This window comes from Neofelis nebulosa, chromosome 12, assembly GCF_028018385.1.
Source record: "Neofelis nebulosa isolate mNeoNeb1 chromosome 12, mNeoNeb1.pri, whole genome shotgun sequence".
In the NCBI taxonomy this organism is placed as follows: Eukaryota; Metazoa; Chordata; class Mammalia; order Carnivora; family Felidae; genus Neofelis; species Neofelis nebulosa.
Window position 1 is genome coordinate 56,257,837 of NC_080793.1, and position 24,852 is coordinate 56,282,688.

Genomic DNA, 24,852 nt, shown 5'->3' on the forward strand with positions numbered 1-24,852 from the left:
TGTTTTTGCCTGCCTGTCTTTCTCTCTCTCTCAAGATGAGATTTGAGCGTGCTGATTGAAAGATTATACAACACAGAGATGTGTTGAAGATAAGGGATGAGTTTTCCCTTCAATCCTAACTTCACTGTCATTTTCAAACGACCCAGAGGAGATGGATATCCACAGATGCTGAAGAAATTTAGTCAGTGTTTTTAAATCGCTAGTGGGCAAATCTACGCTGATGCCGACTTTTGAGACAGCACAGTGGGTCTTGGGCCAAGGACACTTCCTCCACCCAGGGCACTTGAGTTCATTTTACTCCCAGTCATTTGCGGGCAAATGATCTAATTCGAAGCTTATTCATTAAACATAGCTCAAATCAGTCTCCGTCTGCAGCTCTGTATGTTTTAAAAATTGTATTTCCCCTTAAATATTTGGTGAATACTGGAGAAACACAATGGACTATTTTTAGTAGACCAAAAAAAAAAAAAATTACAAGTTTGTCAAAGAAATCGGAATTTTTAATTCAGAATATTAAAAGAAATTCTTGTAAATATTTTAAATTGGACTTCTGAGTATCTTTGATGTATGCCCTAATATTAGATTTATGTTTGGAGACAAGGAGCAATTTTCTTCCAAGAGAAGATTCCTGGGACTCAGGAATTGAGGGTATCAGAAACATCCTTTAATGGCACAAAATAGAAATGAGTAGGTTTTTTCCTGGCACCGTGCGATTCCGAACCCTTCTTTGAGGTTTACAGCCTTTGTCTGTTAATTGGTTGTCTAAGAAGCACACCAAGTTCTGAAAGTTAGAATGTGAGATTATTCGTCTCCGCGCCCCATGCCTCATTAAAGCGCTTCTCGTCACCATCCCATACCACTTACCTAAGCTACCCATATAGAAGGCATCCACAAGGCAGTCCACGTAATAAAATATAAAAATAAAAAAAAAATTAAGACCTCAAAACTATAAATACAGGCTACCAGTTCCCACAGGTTGCCAGCCTTAGAAACGACAATACAGGCCGCCCAGCTAAATTCGAATTTCAGATAAACAATGAATAATTTTTTAGTATAAATGTTTTGTATGTCCCAAACATTGCACGGGCCACACTTGACCAAAATAATTATTCCTTGTTATTGGATATTCCCATGTAACGGGGCGCTCCGTATTTCCCCAGGCAACCGCACGGAACCCACACCCCGCACCCCAGGACCGGCGGGCTGGGCCGCGCCCCCTGATTGGCCGAGGCGCGCCCGCCGCCCCGCCGGCCGCAGGCGTCACGCAGCCCCGGCAGCTCCGGCCTCGCTGCCGCCGCCGCCGCAGCCACCGCCGCCGCCACCGCCGCCTCCTCCTCGGCAGTCCCGGTCGGCGCAACTGCGGCGCGCGCGGGTGGGGGGGGGGGCGCGGCGGAGCGCGAGACTGGCGTCTGGCCGCCGCAGGCCGGGCGGGATTAAGTTTCTCGGTCGCGCGTGAGTTTCTGGGCGCGTTTATCCCGGAGCTCCCCGCCGGGCCGTTACTTCAGCAGAGAAGAGGGCGAGCGCGAGCGAGGCGAGGCACCCGAGTCCCCGGCGACCCCGGCTCCCCAGCCCTCCTCCCTCTCCGCGTCCCCGCCCGCGGCGGCCGCCGCTAGCCGGGTAAGCGGCGCCGGGGCCCGGGCCCGGAGGCCGGAGCGCGCCCCCGCGCTCTGCGCGCGCGCGCCGGCCGGGAAGGTGCGCGGGCGCCGGGGGCTCCGCGCGCGGGGCGGGCGGCGGGCGGGGTGCACTCGCCCCACCCCGCGCGGCCGGGCCGTACCGGGAAACCGCGGCTCCTCCGGCTCTTTAAAAGGATGGGGTCTGGAAGTTTCCTTCGCTGTTTGCATGGCCCCCGAGCGCTAGTCCCAGTCCTTTCAGCCCTCCCACCCCCCTCTTTGCCCTCGCTTACTCTAAACGGTTTAAAAGTTTTTTTTCGTTTTCTTCGCCTGGAGGGGCCCGAGGATGGTGCCAGAAAGGGGAACGGCGGGCCTGGCGCGCGAGCCAGTGCTCGGGGGCGCGGGAGCCTGTTGCTTGCCGCTGGTGTGGCCCCGGTCCAGACCGGACGTCCCCTTTAGCGTTATGCTGTGCCAGGCGGGTAGCGGGTGGGGAGAAAGGCCCCCCAGACTGGCGTCTCCAGCCTAGTCGTCGGGACCCCAGAGCTCCGTTAATTGGTACCCGCCCTAACCCCCCGCGGATCGTGTCCCCTTTCATTCCCCCCCCCCTCCCCATGGTGGGATCAGTTTGCTCTCGCCACCCTCTTCCTCTACCCCGCGTCTTTGGGGCCCCTTTGTCTGCGATTCTTAGCCGGATATTTCTCGGGAAGCGCGGTTCGGGAGATGCTTTGTGTCTTGGAAGTTTTGTGTGTGTGTGTGTGTGTGTGTGTGTGTGTGTGTGTGTGTGTCGGGGGTGGTGATGGTGTACATTTTTGCTTGCGTTCCTTGCGGAGGCCCAAAGGCCAGGCTATTCTTTCCTGCAGATCACATGGGAATTCAGGCTGGGACTGCCTAACGTAGGAGGGGCCAAGCGACAGCGGGGGACTGGGGGGTGGGCGCCGCTTCGCAGTGGCTGGGGGCGAGTCGGGGGCGGCTGGACGTCTCCATCCAAGCGGGCGGGGCTTGCAGAGCTTGCTCAGCTTGCGAAGAACCCGGGCGTGGGCGCTACATGCCTTGTGTGGGGAGGGTGCCGGTGGCGGCTAGGGTTTCTTTGGTAGCATCAGATAAGAGGACCATGACTTCAGCCTAGAAAGAATACTCTCCATATTCCTTACATGTCCAGAGGGGAAGAATCTGGAAAGTGTCTAGATGCTGTCATCCAGCTTTGGTGCACAGCCGTGGTGTAAATATACCTTTTGTGTTTCCCTAGACATCGCTCATTTAGGTTACCTTTTATGGAGTGGGGGGGGGGCATTATCTTAAAAACTTATGAGATTATGGTTTGGGGCTTGGGAGTTTTTATATGTTGAATGTGGGTATAGGTGACTACAATGAACCTTTTTAGAGGGTCGAGTCAGCTAAATTTGTATAATACATGCTTTAGCGCCTGGTACATGTAAAAAACCGACAAACTTCCAAGTTCTTAGGTTTGAACTTCTAATTCAATGCAAAACTCTGGATGGGTGCACCTGTGCCCTTGCCTGAAGGAGGGGCTAAGAGGGTTAGAGAGTGGTGAGGATAGTCTTGTCAAGGATCCTCAGATTTCCAGCTAGCTAATAAGCTAGTTTGCAAATTGGCAGGTCTATCTGGATTGGGCTCTATCTCTGCCCTGAGTTCATAATAGGGTCTTTTAAAGCTGAGGTCTCTAAACTTAAGGGCCATAGGCCACAATGGCCAGCAGCAGCCTGTTTTTACCCATAAAGTGTAGGAGTTAGAAATCGTTTGTACGTTTTTAAATGGTTGAAAATTAAAATCAAAAGAATAATATGTCATGTGAAAATTATGTGAAAACCAAATCTTAATGTGCATAAGTAAAGTTTTATTGGCACACAGCCTCACTCAATCCAATCGTGTATGGTGATTTTTTACTGTCTGTGGCTGTTTTCAAAGCAGCAGTGGGAGAGTTGAGTAGTTGCATAGTTGAGACATAGATGTATAACCTTCAAAGTATGAAATATTTACTCTTTTCTTTACAGAAAAAAGTGTCAACGCAGAGCACCTTTAAAAGTATTGCTTAAATGCTCCCTCTTGCGATGGGTACATTGTCTCATCTCATTGCCTTTCATGCTCTGTTTCTGGTATCCCTTGAACTGTCTGACTTTTCCTCAGTAGTCAGATTTAAGTTAATGTGTTGGATTTTTTTCATTTCCAAGTTTCACTCTCAAAAAGATTTCTTAACCTTTCAGTATTGCTCTGGGTCAGAATCTAGAATACAGTCAGTGGGTTTTCTGATTGGCAAAAATTGTGTGCGTAGTTACTTTAATATAGATAGCCAAATATCAGGGTGTTCTGCAGTTAGTCCAAGTGACATCTTACTGCCCTGCTACCTGAGCAGGTTGAAATTATAGTTTTGTGTTTTTAGGTAGAGACCAGCAGAGGTTGGGGGCATCATAGATTCCTTTTTGTAGGGAAGTTACCACTTGAGACAAAGCCAGTTTGTTGGGGAGGCTTGACTCTTCCCTCCTCCTTCCTAAACATTTGCTGAAACAAAAAATGATGAAGTTTATTCTCAGTATTACTAAGAGATTGATCATATGTGTACATGCCTCTAACATGTGTTCCTTTTCTTCTTCTTCTTCTTCTTCTTTTTTTTTTTTTTTTTTTTTTGGCTCCCATTGGTCTTTTTTCTTTCCATTTCCCATGTCTCGTTTCTCGTTTTCTTTCTTGCTTTACCATACTTCTTCCTTTTATTGCCTGAGCCTGTTGCTTTTGACTTAGGCAGGGAAAGATGTCAGTTGCAGTTTTTAGTGTGCTCCAAATTCCTGTTACATAGACATTGCCCTGTTTGACCGTTAAAGACTTCTTTGCATTTCAGATACCTTTGAAATGCACAGATATCATGAAGGAGTGGAGGCTGTCCCTAGAGTTTACTGTCTCACTGCAAGGTGGGAGTACTCAGAGAGATTTGTGGAAATCCTTGAAATGTAAGTTTGCATTGATTCAGGCTTTTACCCATTAGCTGCTGGCGTGTGGAGGCTCTGCCTTACAAATGAAGAAGTGGACCCATTGTCTAGAGTTAAGATTAAGGGATTTAGAAGCTGGCATTCAGCAGTGAATTGTACAGAAGATAACTAACTGCCCTGAGTTAAAGGCAGATTATTTTGTTCAGATTACATTCCAAGTCTGAGATCATAACCTGACCCTCTTAGGTTGAGGTGCAGGTTGGTTCCACGTTGTACATTTATAATATGTACAAAGTACTTGGTGAATTTCATAAAATATCTTGAAGCAAAGTTGATGTGTTGGACTGGAAATGTCCCCATACATGCTTGAGCAAACAACACATCTGCCAGAGAGAGATCCTATACTTCAAAATGAAGAGGCAGAAAACTTCCCATAGAATTCTTAGTGGGACATATGACTGATGATGTATTTTATCATCATTGTATTTCCCAAACAGCTGTATGTGCTTTTAAAGTACATTTGGCCTAAAGTAGGAATTCATTTGGTACTGTTACATTGTTATGTACATTATCAACCCCTTATTTATAAAAAGAAAGGTGTTATTTTCTCTTGTAAATTAGGGTTAGTATGGTAAAGCTGATATACTATGGTTAAATAATTATAGTGGGATTCTGTGTGGGCAAATAAGGAGATGAAGAACTACTTCTACTTAATCCATTGCCTTCCTGTGAAATATTTTCTGGGAAGACCAGAGGTAGTTATTTGTTCAGTAGATGATAATAGATGGACTAGGACGCATGTTGCATTGGGTTAAGCACTGAGGAGAACGTCAAATAAGATACTGCTCTAGAAGCTTACTGTCTTGGTTGAAAAAGTAGTCACACAAAGAAAGGAAAGAATAAGAAAAGTTTTACACATGTTAAAGTTACAGGATTTCAGAGAAATTGGAGATCAACATAGGATTGCTTCCTGGCAGTTTGTAGATGGCCATCTTCTCCCTGTGTTTCCCAGTCATACTGGATTAGGGGAGCCCCAATGATGTCATTTAATTTTACCTCTTTAAAGACCCTGTCTCCAAATACAAGGACATTCTGAGGTGTGGGAGGTTAGGACTTCAACACGTGAATTTTGGGGCAGTGGGAAGAAGGACACAGTTCAGCACATAACAAACTTCTTAAAGAGACCTTAGGCTATAAACTGGTGGTGACCTTGAAGAATGGACTGGTTTAGGGTAAGGAGGGAAGACATGTAGGAGGCTGTTGTGTGAGTCTAAGTGTTATTGTGGTAATTTGATGTTTGGGAAGAAAGAGAAACTGCTATTTGAGGAAGCCAGAGGCCACTTGTTTTCTTTTTCTGGTTTTCACTGAGAAACTGGCCTTTGTTTTTTATGGACAGAGCATTCATTACATTAGTTCCTTCTTATTGATGTGTAATTTGTAATTGATGTGACAAACCACATGTATTGAAAGTGCAGTTTGTTGAATTTTGGCCCCTGTGTAACTATCCCCATAATCAAGATAGTGAACATATTCGTCACCCTCAAAAGTTTCCTCATGGCCCTTTATAAAACTTCCCTGTCCCCCCTACCTACCCGTCTCCTGTAACCAGTGGTCTTTGTGTCAGTACAGAGTCGTTTGCATTCTCTAGAGTTTTAAATAAATGCAGTCATACAAGATATTCTCTCATTTTATGTGACTTCTTTTGCTTTGTGTTTTGGGATTCATCCATGTTGCCTCTCTTCATAGTTTAATACTGTTTATTGCTGAGTACTAGTTCATCTTACTGAATGGATATACCATTCAGAGGTTTTTTTAAAGAAATAGTTTCAGGTTGCCTGGGTGGCTCTGTCAGTTAAGGGTCTGACTCTTGATTTCTGCTCAGGTCAAGATTTCAGGGTTTCTTTGGGCTTCACGCTGACAGTGGGGGGCCTGCTTAGGATCCATTCTCTCCCTTGCTCTCTGCCCCTCCCCTGCTCAGGTGCTTAAGCTTTTGCTCTCTCTCCAAATAAATAAACTTAAAAAAAATAGTTCAGAATTCTCCTGCACTTTATTCATTGTATTGCATTTGTTGTTGGTTTTGACTTTGTTTTGTTAGACTTTTGTATTTGACACTATTACTGACTCTTAAATTCATGCCTCTTTTGGATAAACTTAAAATTTAAATGCCCTTATATAAGATTACTTGAGATTTCAAAATATGTAAATTACATATTTTGTAAAAAAAACTAACAATTGTAAAATAGAGATTTAAAATTTTTCTAGTCTTTAAAGATATCAAGTAAAAAAAAAGGTCACATGAGTGTTGAGGCTAAGCCTATGTATCCTACTTTGTGAAGTCAGTTTCAGTATTGAGCTCAAAACTTTAAGACTGCTTGCCTAATTCTCCTGATTTATTTGCATATGTTTTTGTAGTTTTTATAGTTTTTGATGAATTTATTTGTGATTTCTTGGGATAGATTTATGTGACAATCATATAGTAAATTTGCTAAGTTGTAATTTGGTGCCTAAATTATCTAAGTAATTGCCATTCAGTACATGTTACAACTAACATTGTCAAAGGTACCAAGAATTGGAGAGAGGATGATCGTTATATTGTGAAAACATGTTGTTCTTGTTGGCATCACTCGGATTTTGGGGGCCGCTTTTAACATTTATATGTTTGTCTCTTAATTTTAGTCACTTAATTGAAATTAAGTGGCAAAAGCTAAGCAAAACAAAACTCAAACAACATTTAAGGCAGATGTGTTCTCTGGGTTATTACCAAAGTAAAAGTTGGTTTATAATCTTAATGTTAACAGTCTTTTGAGTACAATAGTAAAAGACTGTTAATGAATGTAGTTAAATTGTGGTTGAGTTAATTAAGAAGCAAATAGTCATGTTTATTGAAAGAAAATAAGACCTCTTAAAATGTTTTCAGAGAGAAAATACCAGTTGTCAGGATGGCCCTAGTGAGTCCTGTGGAATTATATGTGGTAACTAAATAGTGTAGCCTATTAACAGTTTTCTGTCAATTAGTAATTAGGGGATTGAATTGGTCCATGCTTATTTATCTTACATGGCTAAGTTTCATGTTTGGATAGGTTCATATGAATTTGGATTTCTTTGTATAAATTTCCCTAATCTGAAATACCTGTAATCTTGCCAGCAAGATGTAAATTGTCATCTCTTTTGCTGACTTGCCTCAGTGTATTCTCAGCAGTGTAGACTATCACTGACAGGCTTATCTGCTGATTTAGACCATGACATCTCTTTGCTGTCAGAGCAATACAAGGTTCTCTCCAGTCATTCTTTAGTTCCAACTATGTAATACATTGCTTTTATTATTATGAACAAATTTTGTTTTCCTCTTGACTGTATACATATTCAATTAACAAATGATCTGAAGGTGAATTTGTTTTGGTTTGGAGGTGAATAAGAGAGGATTATAGCTGATTTTATATTTTTTAAATATATTCTTTTCTGTATATGTAGACTTTATTTCATTTTTGAAGAAATAAAGATTTTACTAGGATTTTTATTTATTTGAGAGAGAATGGGCGTGAGTGAGCGAGGGGCAGAGAGAGAGAGGGAGGAAGGGAGGGGGAGAGAGAGAGAGAGAGAGAGAGAGAGGGAGAGAGGAAGAGAGAGAATCTCACGCAGGCTCCACACTGTCAGCACGGAGCCTGAAGTGGGTCTCAAGCTCACCCGATGTGGGGATCAACCTCACCAACCATGAGATCATGACCTGAGCCAAAGTGGAACACTTAACCAACTGAGCCACCTGGGTGCCCCAGTTCTTCTAGGATTTTTAATTTACCTCACAGATGATTGGTTGATGTCTAAGATATTTTGATTTGGGGCACCTGGCTGGCTCAATGGTAGAGCATGCAACTCTTGATCTTAGGGTTGTGAGTTTGAGTCCCACGTTGGGTGTGGAGTTTGCTTAAAAAAATACTTTGATCTCACCCTGTTTTTAATTTGATCTTAATAAGGTTATCTTCCGTAAGTAATTTGTTTTCACATTGGTCTAGGAACCAAAGTGAGGTCAAATAAGCTTTATTTTATATCAGTATCACAAATAACCTTGCCTAGTGTGTTAGTCATAGTGGGTGCTTTATGCATATGGTACTTAGAGTGATAGAGCATGATAGATAGCTGCCTGCCTTCCTCCCTCTCTCCCTTCCTTCCTTCCTTCCTCCCTTCCTCCTTGAACATCCTCGTTCACTTTCTTGTTGAAGGGTCTTTATTTCTAATTGATTTTTACCACTAAAATAATTCTTATGTATTGAGTTATATTTTAAAATGTTCATGTTCCCCAGGGTTCCAACTTTAGTTCTCTCTCCTTGTTAATCCCTACCTACTTCTTGACTAATGTCTTTTATATTCAGCGACACCCAGAGGCTAGTGATCACCTACTCTTAGGTCTTCCAAGTTCTTTTCTCCATAGATGCACATGTGTAGTTGATTCATTCTTTCAACAAATATTTAGTTAGTGCCTAATCTGAGCCCACCACTGTTTGTGGTTCTGGGGATATAGCCCTGAGAAAAGAAGGGACCACCACTACCATGAAAACAACAGCAGCAACAACAAAAAATCCTGCCCTCATAGAGCTTAAATTCTAATGTTTCCTATTTTCTAGAAACATTTCAAACTAGTTATGTTCACAGGAGTGTATTTCCGCCCCTTCCTCTAAAAAATAGAAGACGATTCTCTTTCTGCTGTTTAAGCTAACAGTGTCCCAATATTTCTTGGTTTCCCAAATTAGAAACATTGCGAGTCAGCTTCCATTGCTGTTACTTACTCAGTCTGCCTGCCCCCAGAACACATCTAGTGGTCATTGAATTTTTTTGTTTCCCTCTAATGAATGTGTCTATATTTCCTTGTTTTTCTGGTCTTTGCCTTAATCTTGGCCTATATTATTTTTCTATTGGTCTGTTTTAACAGCCTAACGTGATTATGCTATCATTATTTCTTTGTCTTTTTCATAAGTTACTTACCCTATTACCAAAATTGTTTTTCCAGGAAATGAATTTTAGTTGCCCCACCACACCCCTAGTCCTGGGTATCTATTATATGCACTGCCTTACCTGCAGGGCAAGGGCCCAAGGAGGCTTGAAACATCGCTTTCCTGGCTCCTGTCTAGTTTGGGAGCCCTGTACTATAGAACTCCTGTCATTTAAATTCTCTGGTTTCTTTGTGGTTTCTTTCTTAGCAAGACATGCCCTTCCCTTTTCATGCCCTTGCCTCTTCTAGGCAGAACTCCTAGGTTGTGCCTTCTTTGGGACAGTTCACATGTCACATCTCCAAATTCTTTCTAATGCATGCTGAGAGCATTGGATTCCAGTGTACTCTCACAGAATTTAGCATATCCCATTGCAGTGTAGTTATTTAACTATTTTCCACTAAATTGAGAGCTCAGAAGTTACGTATCTGTCCATCTGATAGAGGCAGATACAGATTGTGGGGCTTACAATTTGTAGACTTTGGGAGGCCCTCTTGAATAAAAACGTAACAAAATTATGAATACAAAATAAGATGTGAGAGTGCCTATTTATTTGAGAATGGAAGGATCCTGTGCAAATATTTCATGCTAACTCTGTTTAGGGGAACATAAGTGTGTGGCTAAAACTTGGTGAAATAATGCTGTGTGTATGTGTGTGTGTGTGTGTATATCCACACACACACACACACACACACACACACACGGATAGATTTTTTTGCTTTGATTTTCTTGTTTTTTTTTTTTAAATGTTTACTTATTTATTTTGAGAGAGAGAGTGCGCATGCACACAAGCAGGGGAGGACAGAGGGAGAGAGAGAGAATCCCAAGCAGTCTCCATGCTATCAGCACAGAGCTGATGCGGAACTTGAACCTACGAACTGTGAGAAAATAACCTGAGCCCAAATCAGAAGTTAGACATTTAACCGACTGAGCCACCCAGGTGCCCTTTTGCTAATTTTCTTAAAATTAGGACAATATCAGTTAATCATACTGATGCTAATAATAATGCATAATGCTCGTACGGCACTTTTCATTTTCTCCATACTTTCACACACTTTATCTTACGGGATATTGACAAGCTAGTTACAAGGAAAGTGACTCAGACTTAATGATTGTTACTGTGTATGATTACTTGGTTGGTGACAGAAAATAGAGTTGAAGTTTTTCCTTTGAGATCAGCTTTCACTTTGCTGGGGGAAGTGATTCAGTTCTTGTGCGTCTGGAATCTCCGTTAACACCCTGTTCCACCTCCTATTAGGCTAGTGAATGCTAAGGTATTTTCTCAGAGTTTTGTAAATTATCTTGCTGCCCCTCCATGTTTTCTATCTCTTCTCCATTTTAGCTTCCTCACCTCATTATTTTTTATTCCGTTCGTGCCCTATTTGTTTATCTCTGTCTTGCCACACATCAGACCTATTCTCTCTCCATCTGTCTTCTCTGGAAGACAACATAATACTCTTAAGTGACAGTTCTTTGTGTAAGCTGAATTTGAGTTTGCAATGGTTGGATTCATTTCTACTTCTTTGAAGTATTGTTGGGGGTGACTTGGGGGATATTCAGCAGTAAGTATGTATAGTTTTCAGCAATGGGGAAAGAAATGTCCTGAAAGCTGTGTGCTTTCTTTATTGTGCCTTGCAAATTCCAGTTCAGAAATGCTGGATTTTCATTTGTTAAAGAGTTACTGATTTAATAAACCTGATTAATCTGATAGAAAATTGGAAGTAGCAAAATGGAGAGATTAGCATCCACACATGAATAGAAAACAAAATAATAATAGTAGCTTTTGGTTTGCTTATTATTTCCAGTCACTTTGAGTGTTATTGTAAATGTCCACTTTACAACAGCAGCTCAGGATCTTACAATTAATAAAAAGGTATAGTGGTTTTGTAAGTGAGCTTTATAAAGTATTCTGGGAACTCTGAAAGTAAAGGTGCCTGGGGCTACATAATCTGAAGGTAAATAACTATTTTCTTATCTGCAGTAGTCTTATTAGAGCACAGAGCTATGAGGTGGAAAGGTCTTAGTTTTGATATCAGTCAGATATCAATCAGATCAGACTTGGGTTCATTTTAAATGACAGCTCTCTTGCTTACAAGCTTCATCAGGTTCGGGGAAACACTTTATCTTTCTGAGCCTCAATTTTCTTATTTAAAAATGTGTGTGTCTAATATGAAACTGTTGGTAGGGTTAAAGGAAATGTATGTGTGTGAAGCACATATGCTCTGTTTAAGAAGACAGGGATACAGGAAGGCTATTTCATAAATAGTTTCATTTCCTACAGTAGACATAATGTTAGTTTATTGCCAAAAATAGTCACTCACGGAGACTATTTAATTCCCTGGGAGAATTACTGTTATGGTAGATGCAATAGCAATCAATTCTTATATGCAGTTTTATTATTATTTTTTACTGAATAGCATATTTTTAAAGGCCCCAAATAACAAGTTATTGCTTTAATTCATGGATTACAACCAAGTTTACATTTTAGACATCAGTGGTGAATATATGTTTGGAAACTTTGCCTCCTGAAGGGAGTATTTGGTAGTCAATTTATACCTGAGGAATAAAGTTGTTTTTTTTTTTTTTTTTAATCAGCAAAATGACATGGAAAATTAAACACTTTGTTACTTAGGGAAGCTACTAACAGACATCCAATCAGATTGAATAAGGCTTTTAAGCCTATTATTTCTTTCTTCTTCTCTGTCCCCAAATCCTCTTGTAGCTGAATTAGATTACTTTTGATTGATAGTTTCAGATAATTGTTGATGTTTTATTACATAGACTTTTTGGTACCCCTACATAATAGTGGCTATCGAAATATGATTGCTTAGTAAAAGTCTGAGTTATGTGACCTTGAGAAAGTAATCTTTTTGACTTTCCACTTCCACATCTGTAAAATGTGGTATTAGCAGGTTATATTATGGAAAGAGTAAAAACTCAGGAAATTTTCTTATGTTTTCAGATAAGATATTCGAAATGCTGCATTAGTAATTGCAAAAACATACATTGATTTCTTCTTTCAGCTGAATTTAAGGGTTCTGAATTGGTTCATGAAAAGAATAGCAAAAATGGGCTCAGAGAAAGCATAGTCTTTCAGCAGCCCTTCTCAGTACACACATGGTACTTCTGTGTGCAGACCAGGAAACCCAGCCACCGGGGGATGCAGACTACTAGTCACCCCAAGCAAAGCACAGGAGAGAAGAGAAGCCACATTAAATATCCCTCCAATATGCCATTCTCTTCCCAGAGGACTTCCTATCGGAAATTTGAGCCTGCCCTTTTCTGAGTAAAGTTTATAATCTTTATCTCTGTTCATATCCAGATTCAACAGGGGGAGATCATAAGGGCCACAAACTGAATTTAGGAGGCACTGATTGATGGGGAAGGATAAAAATATCTATAGCTTCGTGATAGCCAAGTAGGCGATATGATGATAGATTGCAGTCCTCCTAATTTTTGTAGAAAAGATTCCCAAACAGAAGAAACCATAAGGAACAACAATGGGGAAATGGCAGAAGTAGAGTTATTTGAAAAGTGATGGGAAAAAGCCCTAGAAAATGGATCTTGGCTGAAGAGCATGAACTTGAGGTAGTTGGGTGGGGAGCGAAGTTGAAACAGTAGGGTTATAATATTCTTTCCTCCCCCGCCCCTGCCTTTCTGCAGTTTAGTCTGCATTGAAAACATCTCTATACTGTCCTTTAAGGCTTTACCCTGAGGAATTGTTCAGTCACAGCTGACAAAGCTGTATATTGTTCTGCCTGGGTATCGTCATTGAGATCTCACAAACTCAATGAAAGTCCTGTCTCTGAGAGGGCAGCTGAGAAATGACAGATACTTCTGTACCTCCTCCTGCAGTTGACAAGTCCTAACAGCAGCTGTGGGCTGTGTTTCAGGGTCCCATGGGGACTCTTGGAGTATCCATGCTTTTTCTAAGCACCAAGGATACAGTTTGCTTCGGGTCCACTGGAGAATTGCCTCACTCCAGGCAGGCAAAAGGGCAGGAGGCAGGAACCTGGAGTAATTTCCCTGGAGGATTAATGTTGCCAGTTCAGGAATTGCACCTGAGAATTCTGTGGCCTGAAGTTAATCCTTCTGTGCATTTTTGGTTTCCCTCAAGAAAATTCTGTGCCTGGAGTGAGTGCTCTATGAGCAGTACCTGCCTCTGGAGTCTGATGCCGACCCGTTGTTGTTCCCCTGCAAGGGCAGCCCTTGGAGGGGTCCTCTGCTCTGGTTCTGTCCAAGAAATATGCTGGCCTGTTGCATGTTGGTCCTTAACACTGAAAATGTGGTAGCAAATCGTGGCAGACTGCCCAACAATCCGAATTCCTCTGAGTTTAACTAGGGAGTGAGAAACAGAAGGGCTGAATGGGCATTCTCAGAAACATCTAAATCTTTTCCCTGAGTCACCATGTTTGGGGTGAGTTCACAGTTTGGGGGGAGGGCTGCTGTCCTTCTGGGGATGTACTAAGATAGGACAGTATGCATGGAAAATATGTAAAAATGGGTCCCCAGAGAGCAGGTATTGTGAAGTCCGTATTTCTCGTGTGTGTGTGTGTGTGTGTGTGTGTGTGTGTGTGTGTGTGAAGTTATGAGTGAGGGTGAGGAGAAAGGAAATAAATATAATAACAGTAGATTACAGACAGAATTGATGTGTCTAATAAATTTAAAGAGAAAGTCCGGCCTTTCAGATAACCAGCTGAGTAATAGTAGCAGGCAGCCTGAGGCTCTAATCCCAGACACACCGCCGATTTGTTGTGGAGCCCCTCCTCGTGAGGTGAGCTTTAGCTTGTCTTGTCTCTGAGCCGGATGTTTTCTGACATTCCTTTCAACACCAGCATTGGACTCCTGCTTTGGTGCGCGTAGCAAATAGGGGAAATTACCTCAAAAGCATCACAAAATATGATTTAAGAGTGTAATTCTGGAAGTGGTTATGAATCTGGTAAATGTCTTTATAAAGTAAGCATGTGCTTTAGGGAATCTGCAGTTAAGGATAGAATGTGCGTACTTTTTGAAGGGATAATGAACCCTTTACTGCCAGCCAACGGTCTTAATGATAAAGGGAAATAACTTTCAAAACCAAAAGAAGTTTAATCAGCATGTTTGTTAGTGTAACTATACTGTGAAAATCTACCTGTAACCAAATATTCCAATTTCTATATTATGTGTATTTTCCTTTTCAGTAGGTTTTTTTTCCCTGTTAGGAAATTACTGTGAAAAGGAATGAGGCGATATTATTTTCACCAAAACTTGTTTAAAGTATGTGGATTCTTGGTCAAAGTAATGATTTTGATTTATGTATGTCTGCGTAATTGTGGATTAATTTGTTGTTTCTCTCTCTTATAGTATTAGCTTAGATACGTGACTGTTTATTACATTGAATTGTCATTTGAGTGTACATGAAAGATAAGTTTTCTCTTACTTGAAACAGACTTATATTTATGTGTACTCTCTTGGATTCACCCATCATTTCCAAAGGTGGGGCTTTGCATCTGCACTGTATATGCCTTGCGAAGTAGAGCAGCGAAGGTCATTCATCACTTCCTGCCCTGCTGCTCTCTCTCTCACAGAGTGGGCTAATCCACAGCCATTAGCTTCTGCCTTTACTAGGCTCTTAACTAGCCTTTAGTAAGACTCTTACTAAAACAGACTGGTAAAGCTAGCATCTGAGTAGCCATCAGGAAATCAGAATAAAGACACTTGTTTTTTTAAAGACTTATTTATTTTTGGGAGAGTGAAGTGGGGGAGGGTCAGGGAGAGGGAGAGGGAGAATTCCAGGCAGGCTCTGCGCTGTCAGCACAGAGCCCGATGTGGGGCTTGAACCCACGGACTGCGAGATCGTGACCTGAGATGAAGTTGGAAGCTCAACCGATTGAGCTACCCAGGTGCCTCTAAAGCCTTATTTTTAACGATAAAAATGAAAATTCTTTACAAGATACTAATTTTTGAAGAAATCTTTTCAGAATATTTCATTTCCTTTCACGGGAGTTAAGTAATATAGCCTGTGACAATTATTTTCTGGCAGCATTTATCAATGCCATTTTTTTTTCTAAGTAACTTAGTAGTTGGAGGTGAAATCTTTTTTTATTTTTCCTGAGCAAGAATGAAGGGTTTGAAAAACATTGTGAATTATAAAAAAGGAAATACTCTTCTCTCGTTCTATTTTCCAAAACTAGTTATTAACATTTTAACATGGTTACTGCCCAGGTTTTTCTAATTTTTATTATGAAAACTTTCAAATGTACATTTCACAGTGAAGTATTATCATAGAGAATCCTCACGTGTCCATCATTCAGTTTCAACAGCCTTTGGTTCATGGCCAGTCCTGTTGCTTTTGTCCTCTTTCATTTCTTAGAAGTAAATCAGCCATTTCACAATTTTATTCATAAATATTTCAACCTGGGTACTTTTTACATATATACTTTAAAAATATTTTAAAAGTATAGTTTATTTAAAAAAATAGAGAAAGCTAAGGCACCCTTTGGATTTCTCTGTGATCTGAGACTACCATTTTTATCTGTCTACACCTAAAAGTAACTTACACTGTAATTGATTTTAGAATGTGCCCTTTTAATTCATTGTTGAATATAATGAAAGTCTGTATGTATACATATTTATATGTAAGCATATATTGTTATTTCATTTATGTATATATGTGTGTGTGTGTGTGTGTGTGTGTGTATCTATATATATATATACACATTTTTTTAATATAGGTGAACAATGCCAAATTCTTCTGCAACTCTAAATTTCATGTTTGAAATCTGGATTCCTTTTTGTTTGTTTGTTTATTTTGAAAGAGAGAGAGAGTGCAAGCTGGGGAGGGACAGAGAGGGAGAGAGAGAATCCCAAGCAGGTTTCATGCTGTCAGTGTGGAACCTGATGCTGGACTGGATCTCCCAAACTGTGAGATCATGACCTGAGCCGAAATCAAGAATGGGAGACTTAACTGACTTAGCCACCTAGTGCCCCGGATTGTGAATTTATTGTTAATAAGTGAATCTAACCTGTTTGTATTTATTGTGAATACAAATATTTGAATTTATTTTAGTCCCTTTGTTTTGTGTTTTTTATTGACTATGATTTTCCCTTTTTTCGTTTCCCCCCCCCCCCCCTGTTCCCAAGTTCTTTCAGATTGCTTGAGTATTCTTTGTTGCATCTTTTTTCTCCTGGTTTATAAATTATATCCATTTCTGGTTTCTTTCTTTTCTTTCTTTCTTTCTTTCTTTCTTTCTTTCTTTCTTTGTTAATTTAAATCTTTTAACATGCATACTTGGCTTATTTTTCTAGTGGAGTTTGAAGTGAATATTTCTGTTCTCCTATGACTAGAATTTTGAAGCCAGAAATATTTTAATTATTTGTGTTTTTTTCACAGTTAGTAAGGTGAATTAGATCTTTTATGCCTTTGTCAGTTAGATCTTATATGCCTTTTCAACAGTGGATTTGTTTTGTTTGGTTGGAACCTGGTGGCTTTGCTCAGGCTCTGGTCAAAACTGAATACTTCAGGGGCGCCTGTGTGACTCAGTCAGTTAAGTGTCCAACTTTGGCTCGGGTCATGATCTTGTGTTTCACAAGTTTGAGCCTCGCATCAGGCTCTGTGCTGACAGCTCAGAGCCTGGAGACTGCTTCAGATTCTGTGTCTCCTTCTATCTCTGCCCCTCCCCCCACTCACATTTGATGTCTCTCTCTCAAAAATAAATAAAAACATTAAAAAAATTAAAAACAAAACAAAAGTGAATACTTCATAGTATTTTATTCACCTACCATAGCAGCTGCTTCCCTATACTTTGTTTTTCTGATGTAACTATCCCCCCTGTAAGATTCTTAATTATTTCAGTGGTCTTACTAAATTTACTTTTGCCTGAAAGCTCCCTCAAATTCTTATTGGAACTAGTGTGTCCAAATGAAGTAGTTCAAGGAGCAAGGGTACTTCTTAAGCAGGATGCTTGGAAGGATTGCTTTTTTGGGGTATGATAGTGTGATGCTGTACCCAAACAGGCTGTGATTGGTAGGTATTTGAATGGGACAAACAGAACCTCATACAAATTCTTTCTGTCAAAATGAGGTTCACAGTAAGAATGAATGTCAGTGACTGTGCATCTTATGGACCAGCTATTCTGTTTACCTCTCATTGGCTGTGTTGGATCTCACAAGGAATACCTGTCACTCTCATGTCAGTTGTGTTATGTCTCTATCAGCTCATTTGTTTTGTTCTCTTATAACTAAGGCTTGTGCTTTATCTTAGCCTTTTTTTTTCATTATTCTTCCTCTTATCTTTTCAACTCTAACTTCACCACTATTCATTTATTCTCTCAGTGTTTCTCTTCAGTTCCCAAGAGAGAGACTCTAGCCCAGTTCTGCCTTTCAGGTCAGCACTTAGATTGTCTTCCCTCAAGTGAGGAGCCCAACCCTTGTTCTCCTGGTTATGGGTGGAAGAGAAGAATGTAGAATAGTGTGCAGTAGCATATTCCTTGGAGCAGAGGCAGTGGAAAGATTGAAATCTGTATTAGTTAGGTTGGGCTGCCATAACAAGTACCACAGACTAGGTAGCTTAAACAACAGAAATTACTTCCTCATGGTTCTGGAGGCTAGGAAGTCCAACATCAAGGTCTAGTAGGGTTTTGTGTCTGGTGAAAACTCTTCCTAGCTTGTGGATAGTCACGTCCTCACTGTGTCCTCACATGCCTTTTCTTTGGTACTTGCATATGGAAAGAGGGAGGGAAAAAGGGATAGATAAATAGCTCTTCCTCTTATAAGACCATTAATTCTATTGGATGAGGACCATTCCCTTATGACCTCATTTAACCTTAAGTATGTCCGAACAGCCCTACGTCCAAATACAATCACATTGAAGTTTACAACTTTAGCATATGAATTTTGGGAGATAAGTTCAGTTGATAGCAGCATTATAAAGTACTAGAACTCAGCCTTTTAAACTCTTGGTCAGGACCCATCTTAATTTCTGGAACAGTCATACCATACCCTCTTCTCATATTCTGTACCTTGGTGATTGATATTCCTATCCAGTCATAAACTCAAGCAGGAATGTGGGGTTCCTCCTAGGCTCATCGTCCTTGCTTCCACATTACCAGGTCCTGTTGCTTATAGCTTTTCATTAATTCTTGAATCTGTCTCTCGTTTTCATTTATTCACTTTCATGTCTGTTTTTGAAAATGCCTCTTACCTGGCTTTCTTGTTTCCAGTTTCTCTTTTTACACGTCTTCCACACCATTATCACAGTGATGTTTCTAAAACAAAGTTTGACCATGTCATCCACTATACCAAATAAACTTCAAAATTAAATGTCTAGGGGCGCCTGGGTGGCTCAGTCAGTTAAGTGCCCTGTCTCTTGATTTGGGCTCAGGTCATGATCTCATGGTTATGAGATTGAGCCCTGCATTGGGCTCTATGGTGGGCTGGAAACTGCTTAAGATTCTCTCTCTCCCACAACCCCTCTCTCCTCTCTCTCTCCTCTCTCTTCTCTCTCTCTCTCTCTCTCTCTCTCTCTCTCTCTCAAAAACAAGAACAAAAAATGAAAAACCCTAAAAACCAAAATTAAATGTCTGAACTCTTTAAGAATGGTATGCAGAGCCTGTAGTAATTTAGCCTGTACCCACATCTCTAGCCTTATCACCTGTTTTTCCTTTTCTCCAGGCCCAGTCCACGTATAAGGAACTAATGGGGGGACCTGGGTGGTTTAGTCAGTTAAGCGTTCAACTCTTGATTTCAGCTCAGGTCATGGTTTCACGGTTTTTTGGTCAATCCCCATGTCAGGCTTCATGCTGACGGTGCAGAGCCTGCTTGGGATTCTCTCTCTCTCCTCTCTCTGTCTGTCTTTTCCTCCCTTCATGCTCTCTGTCTGTCTGTCTGTCTGTCTCAATAAACAAACAAACATTAAAAGAAACTACTTGCAGTGCGCAGAAGGAGCTGTGTGCTCTTGCCTCTGTGTGGCCTGAGAGTCATGACTCTCATCCTGACTCCCACCTGATCTTCAGGACTCTGTGTGGGGCTCTTTGCCTCCAGGAAGCCTTCTCTTTCTTTTTAATTTGGGATTGGTGCCCTGCTTTTGTCATTTGTATTTTAATCGTCTGCTTATTATTTTTTTCTTCTATTCGCTTGGCCCATGAGTTCCCAGATCATGTCTTCATTTTTCCAATTCTGCCACCCAACAACATGGCAGTCACATAGGTGCCCCATGTGTTGTTGAATCGGTAAAGAACAGAATTTGAGTTCTTTTCTTGCCCTGTGCTCCCCTTAGCATGTTTCACTTTGGACAGGTAATTTTTCTTTCTGTTTTATAAAGGAATGACAGGACTGTCAATTAGCATTTCAAGTATATTGGGAAGGCAAGGTCATTTAATACTTGATTTCCTTTGATTCTGGGGAACAGAATAGAATTAATAAATTCTATTATTATCGAAGGAATTCGGAAAGATTCATAAATGTGAACTTGAAAATAAAAATTTTGTTCACGAATGCCTTTTGATCAAGCCTATGGAAATGAAGGCGAATTTGAAAAGAGCAGATACTGAGAAGAGGTGGAGTGTTTTCTATCGGATGGGTGCACTAACATTGGTGGGTAGGGTGATGTTTCTGTGCTTTTGGAGTCCTCGTTCAGTAACCTTACCCTAGAATGTGAATTGTGATTACAAGTGTAAGGTTTGCTCTCATGGCCAGTTGACATTGTGACAGACTCCCTGCTAATGACTACAGCCTTGCATTTGTCTGCTCCCTTCAGGAATGCCCAGGCCACTGTAAATGAGACAGATGCTAAATTTGTGTGCAGTAAATAGATGCTGAGTGACTGTGACCAGCCACAAAGCATTGCAGCAAGCTCATTTAAAATTTACTCCTTTGGCCATAGCATCTTTTTTCCTAGATGTCTCCTGAGGCAAGGGAGACAGAAGCAAAATTAAACTATCAGGGCATCATCAGAATAAAAATCTTATGTACAACAAAGGAAACCATCAGTGAAACAAAAGGCAATTTACAGAATGGAAGAAGATATTTGCAAATGATGTTTCTGATAAAGGATCAGTATCCCAAAATAAAGAGTTTACAAAACTCAACCTAAACACCCCACTCAACTTATAAAGCTCAACCTAAAAACAAATAATCCAATTAAAAATGGGCAGAAGACATGAACAGACATTTCTCCAAAGAAGATATCCAAATGGCCAACAGACACATGAAAAGATATTCATCATCACTTACCATCGGGGAAATGCAAATCAGTACTACAATGAGGTATCACTTCACACCTGTCAGGATGGCTAAAATCAGCAACACAAGAAACAACAGGTTTTGGTGAGGATGTGGAGAAAAAAGAACCCTCTTGCACTGTTGGTGGGAATGCAAACTGGTGCATCCACTGTGGAAAACAGTATGGAGGTTCCTCAAATAGTGAAAAATAGAATTACTTTATGATCCAGCAATCGTACTACTGGGTATTTACCCAGAAAATACAAAAACACTAATCCTGAAAGGATGCATGCACCTGGCTGATTATAGCAGTACTATAATGAAATAGCCTAATTATGGAAGCTGTCCAACTGTCCATGGATTGATGAATGGATAAAGAAGGTGTGAGACACACACACACACACGTGCGCGCGCACACACACACACACACACACACTGGGATATTATTCAGCCATAAGACAATGAAATCTTGCTATTTGCAATGACATGGATGGAGCTAGAGAGTATAATGCTAAAGGAAATAAGAGAAAGAGAAATACCATATAGTTTCACTCATATGTGGAATTTAAGAAACAGAACAAATGAGCAAAGGGAAAAAAAAGACAAATCAAGAAACATACTCTTCTAGAGAACAAACTGATGATTAACCAGAGGGGAGTCGGGGGCGGGGGGGATGGGTTAAACAGGTGATGAGGAATGAAGAGTGCACTTGTCATGATGAGCACAGGGTGATGTATGGAATTATTGAATATATTGTACACTTGAAATTAATATAATACTGTATGTTAACTAACTGGGATTAAAAGCAAAACATAAAAAATAAAGTTTTACCCCTTTCACGGTTGAATTGTTTAAGATAACTAGAAAATTTTATGCGTTTAGGACAGTTTCTCTTTCTGGGTTATTTTTAGCCAGAAGCTTATTTTCACTTGTTAGTTGCCATATAATCTGCATTGGACAGAAAGATCTATTTTATGCCTGAAGCACTGATTCTTTACTGCATACAATCTGTGCCCACACATTACCAGTACAACTTCTTGAAAAATAAAATGGTTAGTCAATTAATCAGGTCCTATTTCTAAGTAAAACCAAATGTGATCTGATTTTTATCCCCTGCTGAAACTAGTATTATCAACTAGTTGTTGCACAGTCATTGGGTCCAGCTCAAATCTTTAGAGATTTGTAAAGAGATTTATGCAAGAAGCATAAAGGCCTTAAAGTAAAAATGATTTTCAAAACTTGATTTTCCCCTAAGGAAATATATGTATAAGTGGGATTGCCAGATAAAATGGATGTCTAATTAGAAATATGAATTTTAGATAATCAAAAAATTGTTTAGTTGTATGTGCCAAGTATAGCACAGGATATGCTTATACTGAAAAATTATTTATTTATCTGAAATTCAAATTTATTTGAATTTGAAATTTATTTGAATTTTTTTGCATCCTGTATTTTTACTTGCTAAATCTGGCAACCTTAATATTGATATAAAATTTTAAAAGCCCCAAAGAAATGCAGTGCAAAATAAGTTTCTCGGTGTCCCTTAGTCCCTCATAATCCCACTATTAGTGTCTTTGGAAAGTTTGCAGAAATATTCTGTGCTTTTGTAAACATGTATATATTAATTTTATTTACATAAACATTTCCCTCCCCTTTTATACAAATACTAACAACTTAATACATTGTCTTGCACAGTCTTTTTTTTAATTTTAATTTTTTTAAATTTACATCCAAATTAGTTAGCATATAGTGCAACAATGATTTCAGGAGTAGATTCCTTAATGCCCCTTACCCATTTAGCCCATCCCTCTCCAGTAACCCTCTGTTTGTTCTCCCTATTTATAAGTCTCTAATGCTTTGTCCCCCTCCCTGTTTTTATATTATTTTTGTTTCCCTTCCCTTATGTTCATCTGTTTTGTCTCTTAAAGTCCTCATATGAGTGAAATCATATGATATTTGTCTTTCTGTGACTAATTTCACTTAGCATAATACCCTCTGGTTCCATCCACATAGTTGCAAATGGCAAGATTTCATTCTTTTTGATTGCCGAGTAATACTCCATTGTGTGTGTGTGTGCGTGTGCGTGCGTGTGTGTGTGATATATATATGACACATCTTTATCCATTCATCCATCGATGGACATTTGGGCTGTTTCCATACTTTGGCTATTGTTGATAGTGCTGCTATAAACATTGGGATGCATGTGTCCCTTCGAAACGGCACACCTGTGTTCCTTGGATAAATGCCTAGTAGTACAATTGCTGGGTTGTAGGGTAGTTCTATTTTTAGTTTTTTGAGTTACCTTTATACTGTTTTCCAGAGTGCCTGCACCAGTTTGCATTCCCACCAGCCGTGCAAAAGAGATCCTCTTTCTCTGCATCCTCGCCAACATCTGTTGTTGCCTGAGTTGTTAATGTTAGCCATTCTGACAGGTGTGAGGTGGTATCTCATTGTGGTTTTAATTTGTGTTTCCCTGATGATGAGTGATGTTGAGCATTTTTTCATGTGTCCGTTGGCCATCTGGATGTCTTCTTTGGAGAAGTGTTTATTCATGTCCTTTGCCCATTTCTTCACTGGATTATTTGTTTTCTTGGGTGTTGAGTTTGATAAGTTCTTTATAGATTTTGTATACTAACCCTATATCTGATATGTCGTTTGCAAATATCTTCTCCCATTCTGTCAGTTGCCTTTTAGTTTTGCTGATTGTTTCCTTCGCTGTGCAGAAGCTTTTTATTTTGATGAGGTCCCAGTAGTTCATTTTTGCTTTTGTTTCCCTTGCCTCTGGAGACGTGTTGAGTAAGAAGGTGCTGCGGCCAAGATCAAAGAGGTTTTTGCCTACTTTCTCCTCGAGGATTTTGATGGCTTCCTGTCTTACATTTAGGTCTTTCATCCACTTTGAGTTTATTTTTGTGTATGGTGTAAGAAAGTGGTCCAGGTTCATTTTTCTGCATGTTGCTGTCCAGTTTTTCCAGCACCACTTGCTGAAGAGACCATCTTTATTCCATTGGATATTCTTTCCTGCTTTGTCAAACATTAGTTGCCCATACATTTGTGGGTCCATTTCTGGGTTCTCTATTGTGTTCCATTGATCTGAGTGTCTGTTTTTGTGCCAGTACCATACTATCTTGATGATTACAGCTTTGTAGTATAGCTTGAAGTCTGGGATTGTGATGCCTCCTGCTTTGGTTTTCTTTTTCAAGATCGCTTTTGTTCTTCGGGGTCTTTTCTGGTTCCATACAAATTTTAGGATTATTTCTTCTAGCTCTGTGAGGAATGCTGGTGTTATTTTGATAGGGATTGCATTGAATATGTAGATTGCTTTGGGTAGTATTGACATTTTAACAATATTTGTTCTTCCTATCCAGGAGCATGGAATATTTTGCTGTTTTTTGGTGTGTTCTTAACTTCTTTCATAAGCTTTCTATAGTTTTCAGTTTATAGATTTTTCACCTCTTTGGTTAGATTTATTCCTAAGTATTTTATGGTTTTTTGTGTAACTGTAAATGGGATCGATTCCTTGATTTCTCTTTCTGTTGCTGGATTGTTGGTGTATAGGAATGCAACCAATTTTTGTGTGTTTTCTGTCCTGCAACTTTGCTGAATTCATGAATCAATTCTAGCAGTTTTTTTGTTGGAATCTTTTGGGTTTTCCACATAGAGTATCATGTCATCTGCGAAGAGTGAAAGTTTAACCTCCTCCTAGCTGATTTGGATACCTTTTATTTCTTTTTGTTGTCTGATTAATTGTTTTGTGGATATTGACCCAGCTCTGCATCCCAGGTATAAATTCCACTTGGTCATGGTGAATTATATTATTTTTTTAATGTATTGTTGGAGCTGGTTGGCTAATATCTTGTTGAGGATTTTTGCATCCATGTTCATCAAGGAAATTGTTCTATAGCTCTCCTTCTTAGTGGGTCTCTGTCTGGTTTTGGAATCAAGGTAATGCTGGCTTCATAGAAGAAGTTTGGAAGTTTTCCTTCCCTTTCTATTTTTTGGAACAGCTTCAAGAGAATATGTGTTAACTCTTCCTTAAATGTTTGGTAGAATTCCCCTGGAAAGCCATCTGTCCCTGGACTCCTGTTTTTTGGGAGATTTTTGATTACTAATTCCATTTCCTTA

At 40.1% G+C, this 24,852-nt stretch overlaps 1 protein-coding gene across 12 annotated transcripts in view; it reads left to right on the forward strand.

Moving 5' to 3' along the window:
- Positions 1 to 1,326: 1,326 nt before the first annotated feature.
- MPDZ (multiple PDZ domain crumbs cell polarity complex component) overlaps positions 1,327 to 24,852 on the forward strand; it is a 169,630-nt gene continuing 146,104 nt past the window's right edge. For 6 of the 12 annotated variants that reach the window (XM_058695337.1, XM_058695343.1, XM_058695346.1 and 3 more), the window contains exon 1: positions 1,327 to 1,617. The gene's annotated coding sequence lies outside the window, so the exon portion shown is untranslated. The remainder of the gene's footprint in view (positions 1,618 to 24,852) is intronic. The other 6 variants (XM_058695339.1, XM_058695345.1, XM_058695348.1 and 3 more) reach the window with 1 other exon arrangement.